Genomic DNA, 19,525 nt, shown 5'->3' with positions numbered 1-19,525 from the left:
GGCTCTTCACATAATTTGGCTATTGTAGATAATGCTGCCATAAGCATTGGGGTGCATGTGTCTCTTTGAATCAGTACTTTTGTATCCTTTGGGCAAATACTGGGTCATAGGGTAGTCTATTTTTAACTTTTTGAGGAACTTCCATACTGTTTTTCAGAGTGGCTGTGCCAGTTTGCATTCCTACCAAAAGTGTAAAAGGGTTCCCCTTCCTCCACATTCTCCCTAACGTGTTTTTTCTTGTATTATTAATTTTAGCCATTCTGACAGGTATCTCATTAGAGTTTTGACTTGTATTTCCTTAATGATGAGTGATGTTGAGCATCTTTTCATTTGCCTGTTGGGCATCTGGAATGTCTTCTTTGGAAAAATGTCTATTCAGGTCTTCTGCCTATTTAACTGCCTAAATAACTGGATTATTTGTTTTTGGGTGTTGAGTGTGACAAGTTCTTTATAGATTTTTATACTGGTCCCTTATCTGATATGTCATTTGCAAATATCTTCTCCCATTCTGTAGGCTGCCTTTTAGTTTTGTTATTTCCTTCGTTGTGAGGAATATTTTTATCTTTAAGAAGTCCCAATAGTTCATTTTTGCTTTTGTTTCTCTTGCCTCCAGAGATGTGTCTAGTAAGAATTTGCTACAGCCGATGTCAAAGAGGTTACTGCCTGTGTTCTCCCCTAGAATTTTGATAGTTTCCTCTCTCACATTTATGTCTTTCATCATTTCAAATTTATATTGGTGTATGGTGTAAGAAAGTGGTCCAGTTTCATTCTTTTGCATGTTGCTGTCCAGTTTTTCTGACACCATTTGTTGAAGAGACTGTCTTTTTTTCCATTGGATATTCATTACTGCTCTGTTGAAGATCAGTTGACCAAACAGTTGTGGGTCCATTTCCGGGTTCTCTACTCTATACCATTGATCTATCTGTCTGTTTTTGTGCCAGTACCATGCTGTCTTGATGACTACAGCTTTGTAATATAGCTCAAAGTCCAGAACTGTGATGCCTCCAACTTTGCTTTTCTTTTTCAAAATTGCTTTGGCTATTTGGTGTCTTTTGTGCTTTCATACAAATTTTAAGATTGTGTGTTCTAGCTCTGTGAAAAATGCTGGTGGTATTTTGATAGTGACTGCATTAAATGTGTAGATTGCTTTGGGTAGTATGGACAGTTTAACAAATTTGTTCTTCTGGTCCATGAGCATGGAATGTTTTTCCATTTCTTTGTGTCATCTGCCCAGCATCATGAGTGTCCTACAACATATCACTGAAGTATAAATTGAAATTGAAAAATTGTAAGATAAGCCATCATAAATTGAGGACCATCTGTATACATACATTTTCTTAGAACGATATCTTAAAATTTTCTAATGGGAATATCTCTGGGGAATAGTATGAGGATATGTTTTGGATAGTAATGTAGATTTTACTTTTGCTCTTAGGCCTCTCTGTAGAAATTTATATTTTTATTATTTGCTTGACTTATTTTTATATAAGTAAATACATTTAAAATAATACATATTTTTAAAGAGTTTTCTATTTGCATAAGACTCATGCTGAGACTTACTGACTTAAAACTGTATGTATGTGTGAGAGTGTGTGTCTGGGTATGTTGTTTGTATGTTTTATAGCTGAAAAAAAGTGGGGTCATTTGTTTTTGCCCCTTTATTTATTTGTGGTTGAAAATTTAAGCTCTGGAAGGAGTTCTTTTTGTCTGTTAAATGAAAGAGTCCAAGATTACAAATTGTTTAAATTCTGCTATGGAGACTGGTATTAGCAATAAACCCAAAACAATAGTTTTCTTAGGCTGCAGTGCCTTGGGGTGAAAATTAAGAATCAGAACAAAAACCACAAGGGGTTATATCATACAGAATGGAAATAAGCATTTCTGTAAAGACCAAAGACAAAAAGTGGTTATGTTTGTCACTTACTAAAAAGGCATCAGCTGCTCACAGATTGTATTCTGTAATCACTCAAGACATATTTCAGGTTCACTGTACCCCTGCTGTTTGTACAATGCTAATATGCATGCAGCTGGTCAAAGCAATGGTCACAACAAAACCAATGATATGTTTTCTAGTAGATGTATTATATTAGTCAAATTTCTCCAAATTGTTCTATCTATATCTATTATCTATCTATAAACTATCTATCTATCTATCATCTATTAAGATTGAGATTTTAAGGAATTGGATTATGCAGTTGTAGGGACTGGCAAATTTGAAATCTGCAGGGCAGGCTAGCAGACTGGAAATTCAGCGAGAAGTGGATGTTGCAGTATCAAGTTCAAAAGAAGTCTGAAGGCAGAATTCCTTCTTCTTGGGGAACCTTAGTCTTTTTTTCCTTTCCTTTTTTTTTTTTTTAATTTGAGTATAGTTGACACACAATGTTACTTTAGTCTAAGGTGTACAAAATTGTGATTAGATGAATCTATATGCTATGCTATGTTCACCACAAGTATAGCTGCCATCTGTCACCATACAACACTATTAAAATACCATTGACTATATTCCCTATGCTAGACTTTTATTCCAGTGAATTATTTATTCCATAACTGGAAGCCTGTCTTTCCCACTCCCCTTTACCCACTTTGCACAACTCCCGACCCCCCTCAGTCTTTCTTTCTCAAGGCCTTCAAATGAGTGTTTGAGGCCTACTCTAACATTATGGGAAGTAATTGGCTTTACTTAAAGTATACTAATATAAATGTTTATCACATTTAAAAAACACCTTCACAGCAAAATCTAGACTGATGTTTGGCCAAACATCAAAATAGCCTAGCCAAGTAAAGACATAAAATTAACCATCGTAGGTATAATAAAGACCACAATTAGACCTCTATTAATCTCAATCTACTACTGTGATTATTTGAATACGTGTATTCATTTTAGAAGGAAATTGTGACATTTTTCAGTTTAATTATAAATAAAACTGGTCAAGAATTAATGCTTATTTAAAAAGCATCTCCTAAAAATATAACTTCTAGTTACTGAATTTATCTTTTATAGAAATAGTGTGTGTTATATGAACATCTGATAATCATATATCTAATCCAATCCAGGGAAGAATTAGGGGCTACAATATTTGTATTTTCCTTAAGAATAATGTTAACACACATGATTACAATTTCAGATGTCATACAGGTAATTGAAAAGTAATAAATGAAATATTCGAGGCCAATATTTAAGGCAATTTACATGTGTGTCCCTCAGGTCTCGTCTGTCCCCTGTCCATCCTTTTCAGCCATAGATTTGCATTCAGCCATGCAGCAACATCAACTTTCTTCTCAGCATCCTTTATCAAAACTTTCCTTCAGAGCCTTCATTTATACTAATGGTCAGTTATGATAAAGACTTAGAGGATTGCATATCCTTTGATGATATGAGAGATCAGAGTCTTAAACTAAAGGAGTGAGTTACTGAAAATAACTCAGTGTTAACAGAACTAAATAGTGTTGCTTCCCTGTAGTTTGGGTGGTTTTCCCAAGAAAATGTTTTTATTTGTTACCCATTTTGGCTCAACCAATAAATCATAGTATGATGTTGGGCCAGAAGTGAAATGGAATTAAATGACAATTGTGAGGTAGACTTGTTTTAGTAAATGCATGCGTTTCTCCCAGATTTGTGACTTGAATTTTACTCTCTTAAAACAAAATTCATAAATTGCATAAAATATATTAAGCATTATACTTAGTATATAATAAGTGTTTTTTTTTTTAAAGATTGTATTTATTTATTTATCTGAGAGAGAGAGAGTGAGCAAACAAGAGAGAAGGAGCAAGGGGAGGGGCAGAAGGAGAGGGAGAAGCAGACTCCGCACTGAGCAGAGAGCCCGATATGGGTCTCAAACCCAATCCGGGATCATGATCTCAGCCAAAGGCAGATGTTTAACCAACTAAGCCACCCAGCCACCACAATAAGTGCTTCATTTTAATTGCATTTTTTCATCCTTTCTTCTTTGCAAGGGAACTTGCTGATATTAGTTCTTAATTTTGATTTTTCCAACTATCACCAAGTTTTGTCACTGGTTAGAATTATTTTGATTTACTATTTTTGTGACTACTTAATGACTAAGTAGATCTAATAGCACTCAAGTTACAATAACAGGATTTAATTAGAATGCCAATATATTTCTCAGTCTCTCACTGTGACGGCGAGATTCTTGAGCAATTTCCATTGTTACTGGGACATGTGATCCTGCTATCTATTAGTATTTTCTATTTCCCAAATATTCAATGCATTTCATATCACTATTTCTTTGCATGAATTATTGTTTCTTAGAATGATAGACACCCCCTTGGGAAGACATCTTGACTCTACTTAAATAACACCACTGGCAAGCTTTCAAAAAAAAAGTTCATTTTATTATTAAACAATCTCATGCTAAAGCATATTTCCCTTAAGATGAAATATTCACCATTCCCATAAAATCTGTATGGATTCCTTCTGGAGCAATAAAAACCTTGCTTACTGATAATAGTTATCATGCATTCATATATCTACTTTTTAAAACATTTTTGGGCTAAGCCTTATTGTTTCTTGAATTTCTTGTAATTCTGGTTATTCTCCTAATACACTCTATTTTTTAACATCCAAATGAAAGTTAATGTAAAATGAAAATATATCTTAAGATTAGTGCACAAGAAAGTTAAATTGTTAGTGCTGGAGGCTACTTTAGCATTGTGAAAAAAGCCTGGTCTTTATAGTTATACAAACTTAGTTTTATATCCCAGATTTGCAATTTACTGGCTCTGATCAATTGACTGAACTTCCTCTGTAAAATGATGAGAGTAGTATGTCAACTTTAATGGTTATTACAAAAATAAAATGTAACAATCCATGTAAACACTGAGTACATAGTAAGTACTCAATTACCTTTACCAATCTGTCCATTTATTTGCTCCTTTTCCAAGGAAAATTTACTTCTGTATTGTAAAATAACTATTCTCCTAAATGTTTTACATGTCACTATACTTCACTGAAAGATATTAATTTTTTAAAACTTTTTATTTCAAAATAATTTTAGATGAACAGAGAGTGGTAAGTATAATACAGAGTTCTTATATGCCCTCCACTACATTTTCTTTTTAAAGATTTATTTATTTATTTATTTGAGAGAGAGAGTGTATGAGTCTACATGGGGGGAGGGGCAGAGGGAGAGAATCTCAAGCAGATTCTGTGCTGAACACCAAGCCTGATGTGGGGCTCGATTTCACAAACTGTGAGATCGTGACCTGAGCTGAAACCAAGAGTCGGACACTTAGCTGACTGAGCCACTCAGGAATCCCTATGCTACACTTTTTTAATGTCAACTTCTTACATAACCATGGTTCATTTATCAAAACTAGGAAATTAACATTGATATAACACTATTAACTAAACTACAGATTTTATTCAGATATCACCATTTTCCATGAAGATCCTTTTTCTGTTCCAGGATTTGATTCAGGATACCATGTTACATTCAGTATATATTAATTTTTGTAATGCAGACGCCAGAATATTTATAGCCTACTAGCTTTAGGTAAGCAGCTTGGCATTGTGGCACCATGCTTTTTTGTTTTGTTTTGTTTTTAAAGATTTTATTTATTTATTCGACAGAGAGGGACAGCCAGCGAGAGAGGGAACACAAGCAGGGGGAGTGGGAGAGGAAGAAGCAGGCTCATAGCGGAGGAGCCTGACGTGGGGCTGGATCCCATAACGCCGGGATCACGCCCTGAGCTGAAGGCAGACGCCCAACCGCTGTGCCACCCAGGAGCCCCTTGTTTTGTTTTTTATATATTCACCCAAATCATTAATAAAAAGTTTGAACATGAGACCCAAAAACTATTCCATAACACATCTCTTGAGAACAAATTGAGCCACCAAATCCATTCATCAATACTCTGAGTATTCTTCGGCATCTCAAGATTTCAGAATAACAGGGGCGCCTGGGTGGCGCAGTCGTTAGGCATCTGCCTTTGGCTCAGGGTGTGATCCCAGCATGCTGGGATTGAGCCCCACATCAGGCCTCTCCGCTGGGAGCCTGCTTCTTCCTCTCCCATTCCCCCTGCCTGTGTTTCCTCTCTCGCTGGCTGTCTTTCTCTGTTGAATGGATGAATAAAGTCTTTGGAAAAGGAAAAAAAGAAAAAAAAATTTCAGAATAACAGAGCCAAAGTGGGTTTCTTTTAGGAAACATATATATATGGGCCTTATTTTTTTTATCCCATCTGATAATATCTCCAATTATAGGTATCTTGCTATTCTGTTATTTGTCTCTATTCTTTAATATTTTTTCAACTTTTTCTACTTCTTCTGGACTAATTGGATCATTATGGTGATTTCATTTGTGTCCCCTAATGACTTATGAACTGTAGGTCTTTGTTTTATTGATTTTTTTGGTGATTGACCTAGAATACAACATAAATGTTTAACTTATCATTATCTATCTTTAAATAATACTGTACTGCTTCATTTATGTCATGGGGACCTAAAAGAACTATACCTTGATTTCCCTTTTCCCACCATTTCTGCCATGGTTGTCATATACTTAATAATAATTAATAAAATGATATATTATAACTCCTCAATACATTCTTATTTATTTAAATTGTCAAATATCCTTTACATAGATTAAAAACTCAAAAAAGTTCTTTTATATATACTCCCATATTTTCCATATCTGAGATTATTTATTTCTTTTTGCAGACATGACTTTCTCTATGGTATCATTTTTCTTCTATGTGAAGAACTTCCTTTAAATTTTAAGTTTTTCCTCCTCTCTTCTTGGTATAAAAAAAAAATCTTCATTTCGCTTCCATCTTTGTAAGATAATTTAGGTAGGGATAGAATTTTCAGCTGACCCATCTATAACTTTTCTTTCTTTCTTTCAGTACTTTATAACTATTGTTCATTGTTATTTATAATAGATGTTTTAACACCCTTGTCTATAAATTTTATCATCTCCATCATTTTGAGGGTCTGTTTCTACTATTGATTTTTCTCCTGCTTTGCTTTACATCCTCCTGCTTCTTTACATGCTTGATAATGTTTCATGAAGTGTTGGACAATTTTGAATTTTCTGTTGCTTGTTTCTGGATCTTTTGAATTCCTTTAAAGAATGTTGGATTTTGTTCTGATACCTAGATAGTAGCTTCTGGGAGTTTGATCTATTAAAACTCAACATTAAGCTTTGTTCAGACAGGTCCTACATAGATTTTATCTCTGGGACTAATGCAACCCTAACTGCTAAGATGTGACACATCTATCAAGGCTGTACCCAATGTTCCTTATATTACAAAGTCTTTCTACTCTGGCCAGTAGCAACACAAATGATTTACAGTTTGTGTGAGCTCTGAGCAATATTGCTAAATAGTGGCTCTTGCATGGACTATGGGAGTCTCCTTCAACACATTCACACCTCAAGTCAACAAATGCCTTGAAGGTATACTTCTTAAAATTCTTCACTGGCCTGCCTATGCACAGTTCTTCTACCCTTTGAATTCTGTCCCATAAATTCTAGCTGTCTAGATATTCCCAAAGTCTAATTTCTGTATCCTTAACTCAGTTAAGGCTTTCTTCCAGATACTGCCTACTGGCAATGAGCTAGGCTGTTGTAGGACATTGTTCTTTTCTCTCAGGGATTACAGCCCAATGGGACTTGCTTTTCAATGTCTGAAAATGATTGTTTCATATATTTTGTCTGACTGTTAAATCATCAGATATTTTGTTATGGTATAAGAGCAATTCTGAAGCAGAATTCTAAGGCATTCTTACTGAATGAACTTCTACAGGCCTAAAAAATGGCTTCAGGTGCAAGGAAAAGTATTAATAGTTACCCAGATCATGAATTAACATTAATTTATTAAATTAAAAATTCATAACCTAGTGCTTTAAACTCTTAAGTTCAAATTACGTATTTCATCTTAACCATACACAAAAATCAACTCAAAATCGATTAAAGACTTGAATGTAAGACCTGAAACCATAAAGCTCCTAGAAGAAAATGTAGGGGATAAACTCCTTAACATTGATCTTGGCAATGACTTTTTGAGTCTGACACCAAAAGGAAGGCAACAAAAATTAAAATAAACAAGTGGAATTATATTAAACTGAAATGCTTCTGCACAACGAAGGAAACCATTAGCAAAATGAAAAGTCAACCTATGAAGTGAGAGAAAATAATTGCAAGCCACATACCTGCTAAGTGGTTAATATCCAAAATATACAAGAAACACATGCAATTCAATAAGCAAAAACTAAAATAAAATAATCCAACCAAAAAATGAGAAAGGACCTGAATAAACATTTTCCCAAAGAAGACGTACAGATAGTTAACAGGTACTTGAAAAGGTGCTCAACATCACTGATCATCAAAGAAATGAAGATTAAAACCATAATGAGATATTACCTCACACTTGTTAAGAAGGCTATTAACAAAAAGAGAAGAGATAGCAAACACTGGTAAGGGTATGAAGATAAAGGAACCCTCGTGCTCTGTTTGTGGTGTAGCTACTATGGAAAACAGTATGGTGGTTCAATGAAAAATTAAAAATAGAATTACCGTGTGATCCAGCAATTCTACTTCTGGGTATATAAATCCAAAGGAAACTAATCATTATCTCAAAAAGATATCTGTATTTCCACATTTATGGCAGCATTATTCACAGTAGCCAAAGTATAGAAACAACCAAATGTACTGATAGATGAGCAGGTTAAGTAAATCTGATAAATATATATATTTATATGTGTGTGTGTATGTATATATGGAAATCCTGTTATTTGTGACAATATCAATGAAATTGGAAAGTACTATGCTAAATGAAGTAAGATAAGGTAAGATATGGTATCCCTTAGAATAAATTCATTGAAAAAGAGTAGAAAAAAGGTTGCCAGTGGCTGGGCAGTGGGGAAAATAGAAAGAAGTTGGTAAAAAGGTACAAACTTTCAGTTATAAGATGAATAAGATTTGAGAATCTAATGTATAATTGTTAACTATAGTTGATAACGCTGTTTTGTGTGACTGAAACTTGCTAAGAGAATAAAACTTATATGTTCTCACCAAAAAAAAAAAAAAAGGTAAATATGTGAGGTGGTAGATGTGTTAATTAACTACATGGGGGGAAATCCTTTCACAATGTATGTGTATATCATATCATCACGTTGTGCACTTTAAATATCTTACAATGTTATTTGTTAGTTATAATCCCAAAGAAGTTGGAAAAAAAAACTTAAATTATATATGTGTGTGTGTGTGTATATATATATGCATATATGTGTATATATATATACACACATATATGTATATATATATATACATATATATACACACACATATATATAAGATTTTGTTCATTTGTCAGAGGGAGAGAAAGAAAGAGACCATAAGCAGAGGGAGAAGCAGGCTCCGCATTGAACTAGGAGCCTGATGAGGGACTTGATCTCAGGACCCTGGGATCATGACCTGAGCTGAAGGCAGATGCTTAACAACTGAGCCACCCAGGGGTCCCGTAAATTATATATTTTATTTTTCTATTTTAGGTTTAGCAAAATAGGAACAATTATTCTTACTATTTCCTATTAATTTTAAATTAACTTGTTGAACAAACTAAACTCCCTTTTAAAAGAATTAGTCTCATGTATTAATTTCATCAAACATCCTTAAACATTGTTTAATGCCTTTAAACTTTAACATACCCAATATCATAATAAGTAACTTAGAGTGCTGTACTGGGTTAGTTTAAAATGCTATCAAGAAAATCCTTCCAGATGCTTAAATAGCTCTTGTAAATTTCACAAATTAAAAGCATACATACTGTTAATCCAGATCTCTTCAAGATCCCCATGTCATTTACAAACTCATTCAAATATCTTACACTCTTTGGCAGACCAAATCCAGTAACTATATATTTTAATTCAAATTAAAAATCAGAAAAATTACCTAGTGGGATTAATTCTGACAACTACAAATCTCTTAAACTACTAAATTAGTCCTTTGAATTTACTTTATTTTCATACTTTAAAATATTGTGGGAAAAAAATATTTGGGGGTTGAGAAGATAATTTGCCAACTCTGGGAGAAATGTTCTCAACTCAGGCAAATTGAAGCTATTAAGATGATAATTTGTGATTGTTAAAATCCCAACTTCTCAGAGAGTTGACATTGTTTATCCAAGATTAAAGACAAAGCAAGGGATTGAGGGATCTTATACATCTTCTAGAGTTTTCTCCAGCCATAGATAAACACTCCCTCTTTTTTTTTTTTTAAATAAACAAGTGTCCCCAAGTCTGCATGTTATTCACTTGGTATTCTCTGATATGGTTAGATGAAAATCTTCACATCTATGCAGAGTTAGCAAACTTCATTGATTTCTCAGTGGAGTCTGCATTTCTTTAGCTTTAGGCAACAATTCCATATTCATTTTAATGACATCCCATTGAATCTTTAATATCTCTCATATTTTTTCTTCCTCTGAAATCACAGCTCTAAAGTTATGCTAATGAAACTTTCTGAAACATATAATCTATTCTAGAATTTCCTTAGAATCTACCTGTCATTTCTGGCTTCTATTCTTCCCTTCATTTAGAAAGCATTTACCCATCATTAGTCTTATGGCATATTTTCCTTTTATTATGAGTTTGTTAGGATTACTGACAGGTGTTCTGAAATTACATCTATGAATTCATTTGACATTGTTGTATAAATTTTCTGAGTTTAGTGTCCTAATTTCATTTAAACAATTACATGTGTTCTTATACTTTCCTCACTCAACTTATACCTCTGCTTTATTTATTCTGCTTCTTCTAGTTTTGTTTTGTTTGTTTTGTTTTGTTTTTACTGAAGGAAAGGGAAGTAAAATTTGTTACAAAGTTCTTTCTACTTTCTCTCACTTATTAACACTACAATCTCCTCTTTAAACAACAGATCTATTCTTTCTTTTTCTGAACATGATTTATTGTCTCTGAATAATCATTGCCTCAATTTCCATTTATTCCATTTTGATGCCCCTTTGGGTGATATGAAAAAAGCTGTGGTAGAAATGCTTTTGCTTCACAGGAAAAATGCTTTAAAGATTCAACTAACTATAGAAAAATTCATTTTTTTTCAAATCACTGTAATTAAGAAACTCATTTATTGATTATCCTTTTGCAGCTAAAATAAACAACTTTATGTCATTAGCCTCCCACTCTGGTATATTTGAATTTACTTAGAGTTATCATACAACCAATCATATAACTAAACTCAATTTTTGGTTGAAAATCTCTGAGGCTTATAATATTACTGGGACTAGCAAATTTTCTTTTTGCGCTATGGAATAGGAAGGTATTTCCAACCCTGATAAAACTTATGACAAAGAAATCTAATTTTTAACCCTTATTAATGCTTAAGGTTTATTTTTTTTTAAAGATTTATTTATTTATTTGAGAGAGGGAGAGAGAGAGGGAGAGGTGGGGGAGGGGCAGAGCGAAAGGGAAGGAAAGTCTTAGGCAGACTCCTCGCTGAGTGCAGAGCCTGACTCCGGGCTTGATCTCAGGAACCATGAGATCACCACCTGAGTCAAAACCCAGAGTCGGAGGCTTAACCAACTCCACCACCCAGGTGTCCCTAATTCTTAAGGTTTAAATGCTATTTTATAAATATAATTTGAATCAGCAAAATACCACCGCGGAAAACAAATGCAAAAGGAATACATGCTACTAAACAAACAAAACAGTCACTAAACATATTGTAATCTATAAGTATTTGTTATTTAAGCCCAAGAAAGGACATCATGTTGTTATTCATATGAGAACATTAGATATCTTGCTATAGTGACATTGAAATATTAATGTGTCCTAGAAAGCAATTTTCTTTTTTTATGAACAAGAGTAATTTGTGGTCCATAAGTAAAGAGAGGGAAATGATTTTAATGATAATAATCATGGAAAAAATCAATGCTACTGTACTTACAAATAATCAATATTCTGGTCTACATAAAAGATTTCATCATGATTATATGCAAAGCATAACATCTCTATGCTTGTCATGGAGAATGAGAGTATAGCAGATGATAAGAAATAATTTCTAAAATACTTATATTAGTTATAGTGAGTTAGTAAAAGAAGAATGGGTTGTTATAACATTGCTACCTAAATTAGGTTTAGCATGTGTGTATGTATTTTATCATCAAATAGAAACATAATTTCAGTCTAATTAATAGCTTAAGTATGTTCGGGTATTATTTTCCAAGTTAAGAACATTACTGAATAAAGCAAATTTTAATAAACTGCGTATGTGCATACTGTGAGAACTGCAAATGACTCCATTTTTGAAAACCTAACTTGGCATTTATATTCAGAAAAAAAACATTAGAAACACCTACTGTGTGGTATCTAATTGTGAAATTTTGCCGAGGTCTGACAATGCTGGGCACTGACAGCCTTGGGAAACAGGCACACCACTGCCTCCCCCAGCATTCCAAAGCCTGCAAGGTGCCTCTGAAGGCCAGCTTCTCCAGGTCCAGTGTTTCAGCAGCAGGATTGACAGACACTAGAAAGCACCAAGTTGAGGGTGTTCTCACACTTCAGTCCCTGGGTCCTCTGCTTAGTTATTTTGCAAGCAGCTCTTTGCTTCTGCACTATTATCTTTTATTACTTCGTGTTTATATCTAAATGTCTTCCATGTCTTGAAGCTGTGGGAAAGAGAAAGTGATTCAGGTACCATATTGGGAAAGAGAAAGTGATTCAGGTACCATATCTTTTTGCAGATTACTGTCTGGTAAAATACTAATGTGATTGGCAAAAACAAAGTGAAACGTAACTGCAGTTATTTATCTTTTGCAGTTTCCGATTTTAAATTGAAGTGTTTAACTTCCTTACAAGTTTTCTGCTGTGTTGTAGTAAGTACAGGTCAAATTTTATTTTATTTTTTTTAAGTTTTCTCAACATTTTACTAAAGTGCATATTTCATAATACATGTCTGAAAACTCCCATTTTAAGCATAGTCTACTGAAGGGTATACATATTTTTAAGAATAAAAAATAATGTTAAAATAATTATCTTCTTAAAAATAATTATCTCTTTTGGATGGATTATGGACAATTTTTCTCATCTTTATATTTTCCTCATTGAACTTATTTTTATAATTAATGAATAATCTCTCAGCTTTAAAAGTGGATTTATATGGCAACCTGTATTCAAGTTTAAATGTAGACTCTCATTCTCACATTACTAAGATTCGTATTGGGGTAACTCTTTCTCTAATCAGGCAGAAATAAGCACATATCAACAGAAGTCCTTTTAATGACAAATTACTGTAGGATAACTCTATCCTAAAATTCTACAGCCTAAAATTATAGATATGCAAAAGGAACAATATGATGACAGAACCTGTATGTTACTGTAATACTTCTTACCATACATGAAATACACTTCAAATTTTAATACATCTTGTTATATATAACAGAATAAATTTAAATTTTTATCACACAACCCAATGTGAAAAATAATACTATTTCAAAATAACACATAATTTTTCAGAAATGTTCCTTTAATAAAATACTATTAAATTTAATATATTTTTGAAAAACATGTTTGAAGACAGATAATTAAATAGTTATAAAATATTGGCATTTTTAAAGCTTTGAATATATAGAACTTTGATGGAGCCATCTGTAGGAAACCATCATCAACTGTTTTAATTGATAAAGAATGGTATCAGACTACCTTATTTCTCAAACACAGATTGATGCTATATTGAGTATTTGAAAAAGGTTTGATTTCTTCAGTCTAAGCCAGAAAATGTGCTATATAAATATTTTAAGTATCCAGGCAATATTTTCAGCTAGCAAACGTGTTCTACACTAAGAACACACTTAAACTGACATTATAAGACCTTAATTTGGTAGGTTAGAATTAATAATGTTCCACTGAATCTTGTGATTGGTAGAACTCTGTTTACTTCTACTCTGTTTTCCTTTTGTGTTTAAATGTTCTATTGACTTCACCATGAACTTCAAGGTGAACTTCATAGGTTCACGGAGAGGTTTATTCATTTTGGCAGAAAAAAAGGCTGACTCTATACATAGCTAACCTTTAAACTACATTCCTTTACCTTCAAAACCATCAACATTTTCTTCACAACTGGCTATTTTCCATTTTTGATATGATGAAAGCCGAAACAAGTTAGCTAAGAAACCAGAATTCTTTTCAAGTCTGGAAAAGTGGGGGAAAAAGCAAAAAAGAGAGGGAGAGAGAGAAAGAAAACAAAAACAAAAATAAAACTCTAGGGCTAAAATTTATGTTCACTGTATCCACCTTTCAATCTAATTTCATTTTAAGATAGAAATTGGATTATCTTTATTTTTTCCCTTGAGAAGCTGTTGAATTCACTATAAATACAAAAATAAATTTAATTTACCTAACCTAATCAAATTAGCAACCTTTCGGTTAGATTTTGAGAAAGGAAGAACCAAACATCATATATACACAGAGTGGTATATCACTTTGTGATTCCAGTCTCAAGTCTTGAGGCACAGTGTACTTGCACTCATCCTTGGTCTCTATTAGACAAGTTAAGTGCTACCCAAATTTGAAAGCATGGTTATAAATTATTGTCTTTTGATTTTATATATGGACAAGTTTAGTAAAACATGAACTTTTCCCCTGAACACTTGAAATATGGAAGCTTTAACATACCGCATGTCTATTCCTTTCTTTTCATTTATATTCTCATGAAGCATTATTATCTGACAACTAACTTCAGGGAGAAATTTTCAAATATGAGAAAATATTTCTGTAATTCAGTTAAAAAAGCTAAAATATTCATAGTAAATTAGGGAACTTAAGTTTCTTCTATTTGGATATTTTAAGCAATGGAGGGAACAGTATTGTCCTAAATCTTTGATTGCTATTTCTAGAACTAGTATAGAATTCTGAACTGAGACCATTAACATGTGAAACATTCTAAGAGAATATTGCTGTGAAAATTAAATGTAGCTGATCATTGTAATGCTTTTAAATGCACTGCCATTCTTAATTCACATCAATCAATTGCAATCATTAATCAAGTTGAATGCAATGGTTTGGGTGAACACTTAATATTGATTCTAGCTTAAATTTCACTGCAATTATAACTTAATGATAAGTAGTATGTGTAATATTTAAATATAATCTAGTTTAAACTGTCAATTAAGTGACGGCAGTGAAAAAGGACAAGTCCTGTGACCTGAACAGAAATTATAAGGAAATCTTTTCTGAAGTGGAGAAGGAAAGAAGCCAAAGGATAAAAAGAGCAAGAGAAAGTTGATAATAGCTGATACACATTAAACTTACTGTTTAACTATGCCAACACTAAGACGTTTGCAGCAGTGCCTCTGAGACCAAATGGAAAAACAGATGCACCAACAAACAGAACAGTCACTTGGGTGTTAGAAGACAGCACTGATTTCAGACTCCCAAGCATTTTCTACTGAAATTCAAGTTTGTCTTCTGAGGTGGAAAGTTCAAACACATATTTATCACAAAATCCTATATTTTAAAAAGAAAGCTGGTCACTTGATTTATCTCCTGGACTAAATGTGTTACTCAGGTTTTCCTGAGTCAATCAGCTTTGTGCTAGTCCCTTAATTTCACTGATTCTAATTTTCCTCATCTGAAAATGAATGTTTCAGTCAAATAATTCATAAGGAATAAACCCTCATTTCACATTTTGATTTGAGGAAAAATATATTTCTAGACCTACTTGAAGGAATACTCTAAGAAAGACGCTCCTGACCAGCAGCATAGGCATCACCCAGGAACGTGCTGGACATACAGATTCCCAGGCCTCCTACTGGTTAAATCAGAAACTCAGGTGATTCCAACATAGATTGAAATTTAAGAACCACGGTTCTCAGGCATGGTATGGTTCTATAGTTAGACAAAACAGGAAGTATTAAATGCAAAATGGCTGACTCGTCTCTCCAAAATCCCACCAAAATGACAAATAATTTAGAGCAAAAATTATAAACAGAACAACTAGTAAATAAATACTTAGCAATACTGACATTTTGGGAAGTTACCAACCGACTATATCTGTGAGCTATTTCTGGAAAAGAAAATATAGTTAGGATCAAAATGATGCCAAAACTCAATGGCTAGGAAGAATTATTTACCACATATAATTAAAATAGTAAATTTGTAAAAATGTTTGGTGTTTTTTTTTTCAGAAGAACTGTACAGCCTAATTTCCAAGATCCCTGCAACAGAGCCAGGGATAATAAAGGTGCTAATGAAAGTTGATTCAATTAGTATTTAAAGGCTGATGAAGTGCTGATTGGTCCCATTTTCAGATATAAAGTCACAAACAGAGCCATGAAACAGTTCTGATGTGGGAAATGGTCATGCATAAATTCATCAGAGCTGCCATTGCAATGCATTAATCAGACACTACATGTACATGCAGAACCAGTGACAGGTGCATAGGCTATTAATACCACTAATATCAAATATATTTATATCTATATATCTATATGTATATCTATAGAGAAACTCAAATTCTAAATATTTGAAGAATTACAACTGCATAAGAGGTAAAAAAAGAAAAAAAAGGAAAGACACACACACAAACCAATGCAAAGATAAGTAAACTCTGATGGAGAAAATTAATATATGGGGGTGATATTCATCAGACTTTATCTCATAAAACTCTAAAAAGAAGAAAATAAAAATAATATATAAAAAGACAATTATGGAGAGCCTGGGTGGCTCAGTCGGTTAAGCATCCAACTTTTGGTTTTCACTCAGGTCATGATCTAGGGATCATGAGATCAGCCCCACAACAGGCTCCATGCTCAGTGCAGAGTCTGCTTGAGAATCTCTCTCTCCCTCACCTTCTGCCCCTCCCTCACACTGTAAAATACCCAAATAAATAATCTTTAAAAAGGCAATTATATGTATAAAAGATGAAATTGATAAATTACATATTAAAACTAGATTTGAGCAATAAAACAAAACACTGGTTCTTTGCAAAGATCTATAAGGACAATATAGCTTTGAAGTTTGAAAAAAATAAAAGAATCAAGGAAACATGAAGAAAACATAAAAAGGATGAGAACAAGATAATAAAAATAAATAAAGTGAACATAAAGTATAAAAGAATACTATAATCAACTTTATATCAACAATTTTGAAAGGCTAGACAAAATGGTTAATTTTCCAGGAAGGATTATGTAACTTGCTGAAGTCATAAAGTTTAGTCATGGAGTCAGTTTGGTGTGCGTATGAAGTCTTTCCTATCAGACATCTGCCTCACATCCCCATCCTCTTTCTGGTATTGCTGGAGATGATTTACCTTCTTTCAGAAAGCCAAATATTTCAGGGGAAGCAGACAACCTTTATAACCCCAGCAGGAAAATCATAATGGGTTTAATTCAATTCCAGAACCATATATTAAATCAACCATTTTTTCCCACTGATTTGAAATAGCAGCTTTGTCATTCTTTAAGATCCCATATATATGCAGATCTATTTCTGGAATTTCTTCTTGTGTTATTTTATTGATCTATTTGGATATTCCCTGTATTAATACAATATTTTTTAAAAAAAACCTATGCCTTTTTACTAAGTTGTAATATGTGGTAACAGAATTCCTAGACTACTTTTCTCATTTGATCATTTTAAAGAAGTAATAACTTTGACCTCAGTAAATATGTTTTCATAATTTGCCTTTGGATTTCTTGAAATAGTTATTTAAAGATTCTTAAAACTTTTAATTCTACTATTAATTTCTTTTTTAAAAAATATTTTATTTATTTATTTTGAGAGAGAGAGAAAGAGAGCACAAACAGGAGGGGAGGGGCAGACAGAGAGGGAGAAGCAGACTCCCTGTGAGCAGGGAACCTGAAGTGGGGCTCGATCCCAGGACCCTGGCATCATGACCTGAGCTGAAGGCAGGTGCTTCACCGACTGAGCCACCCAGGCACCTCTCTACTATTAATTTCTTATTTATTTAATATCTTATGTTCCTTTCACCATTTAACCACTATATTCTCATTATGCCAAATAATTTTAGAATAAAGGAAAATGAAATTGTTTTAAATAACATACAGGGATGACAAAAGTTGAATTATTTCGTTTTTCTTTGTTTTCATCCATCATGTTTGAAAAAAAAATCTCTTTTGATAATTAATTGTGTGCTAGAAAGTTCACATTTCTCAATTTAAAAAAACTGTATTGATTTTAGAGAGAGAGAGAGAGAAAGAGAGAGAGCACAAGTGGGGGTGAAGAGCAGAGGGAGGCAGAGAGGGAGAGAATCTCAAGCAGATCCACTGCTGAAGCATGGAGCCCCAGGCAGAGCTCAATCCCAGGACCCAGGATCATGACCTGAGTGGAAATCAAGATTTGGAATCTCAACCACCTGAGCTACCCAGGTGCCCCCCCATTTTTACATTTATTTATCATAGTGTAATTATATATAGTCTTCTTCCCATTCTTAGATGAAGAAAAGATATGCTAGTCTTCAGAGTGTCATTCAACTTAAAATTTTCAGTACCATGGATTTGTAAAGCTATTTCTACAATACTAAGATGTGAAGATATCTGAAAATGAGTAGAATCTCAGTCTATTAGAGTGAAAAAATACAGCAATTTAAACAAGGTGAGTAGACCTCTAGAGACTACTAACCATTCATTTAGGACTGTATATCCCCCTGCCTTTGTGCAGTTCCCGTTGGGCAGAATCCAGACAGTAGGGGGGCAAAATTTCTGGGTAGTTCTTTGGTTAAGACCATAAGAATGGACTAGAGATCAGAGAAAAGACTTCAGTTAATTAAGCAGGAAAATGACTGACAAAATGAAGGAAGGACCCCAGCTTCAGGGGGATTTAGGAGCTAGGGGAATCTCGAAAACCGGAACCCAGAACAAGAAGCAGAATGATAGCCCATTGGAATAACTCAGGACATAAAAATTGAGGAAACCTGTATTGGAAAACTCAATAGTAAGAGTTTCAGCAAAGGTGAATTGTATCTTTGGGTATAAAGCAGAAGTCCCAAGATCAAAGTTAATTATATCTCAGTGATTCTAAGCCCTCCTGGTTGTGCACATGTTAGTGTTGGTGCGGGAAGAAAGGGAATTGATGGTAATACAGGCAAATGAGATTGGTATACTTATTCTAATTTAACATCAAATCAACATTGGCTTAAAAACTGGGTCAGAGTAGATTTTGCTAGTGAAGAGATCAATAGCTCAATTATAGCAGAGCTCAAGAAGTCACATCTGAAAAGGTTGGGTAGTGAAGTACAAGGAGAGGCTAAATGGCACCATTATATTTTGCTTCTTCAGTAGACTGGTTATTTTACAAAATTCATCCTATTCAAATAAAGGGATTAATCATGAAGCTGATCTGTCTGATGCTAGTGTAAACGCACTGAAAACATTAATTCATTTTAATTTATGTTACGCCAATACAAATATTTATGGTTAACTTGTCTTATATTTAGTTTACTATGCTGACTGACTTTAATTTTTTTCTAAAAAAAAAAAATTAAAATGCCAAAGTATCTTTTTAGGAGTAGAAAATCCCACTGACTTTGAATAA

The sequence above is a fragment of the Ailuropoda melanoleuca genome, chromosome 1, assembly GCF_002007445.2.
Source record: "Ailuropoda melanoleuca isolate Jingjing chromosome 1, ASM200744v2, whole genome shotgun sequence".
NCBI classification, from domain to species: Eukaryota; Metazoa; Chordata; class Mammalia; order Carnivora; family Ursidae; genus Ailuropoda; species Ailuropoda melanoleuca.
This window is presented reverse-complemented; position numbering follows the sequence as displayed.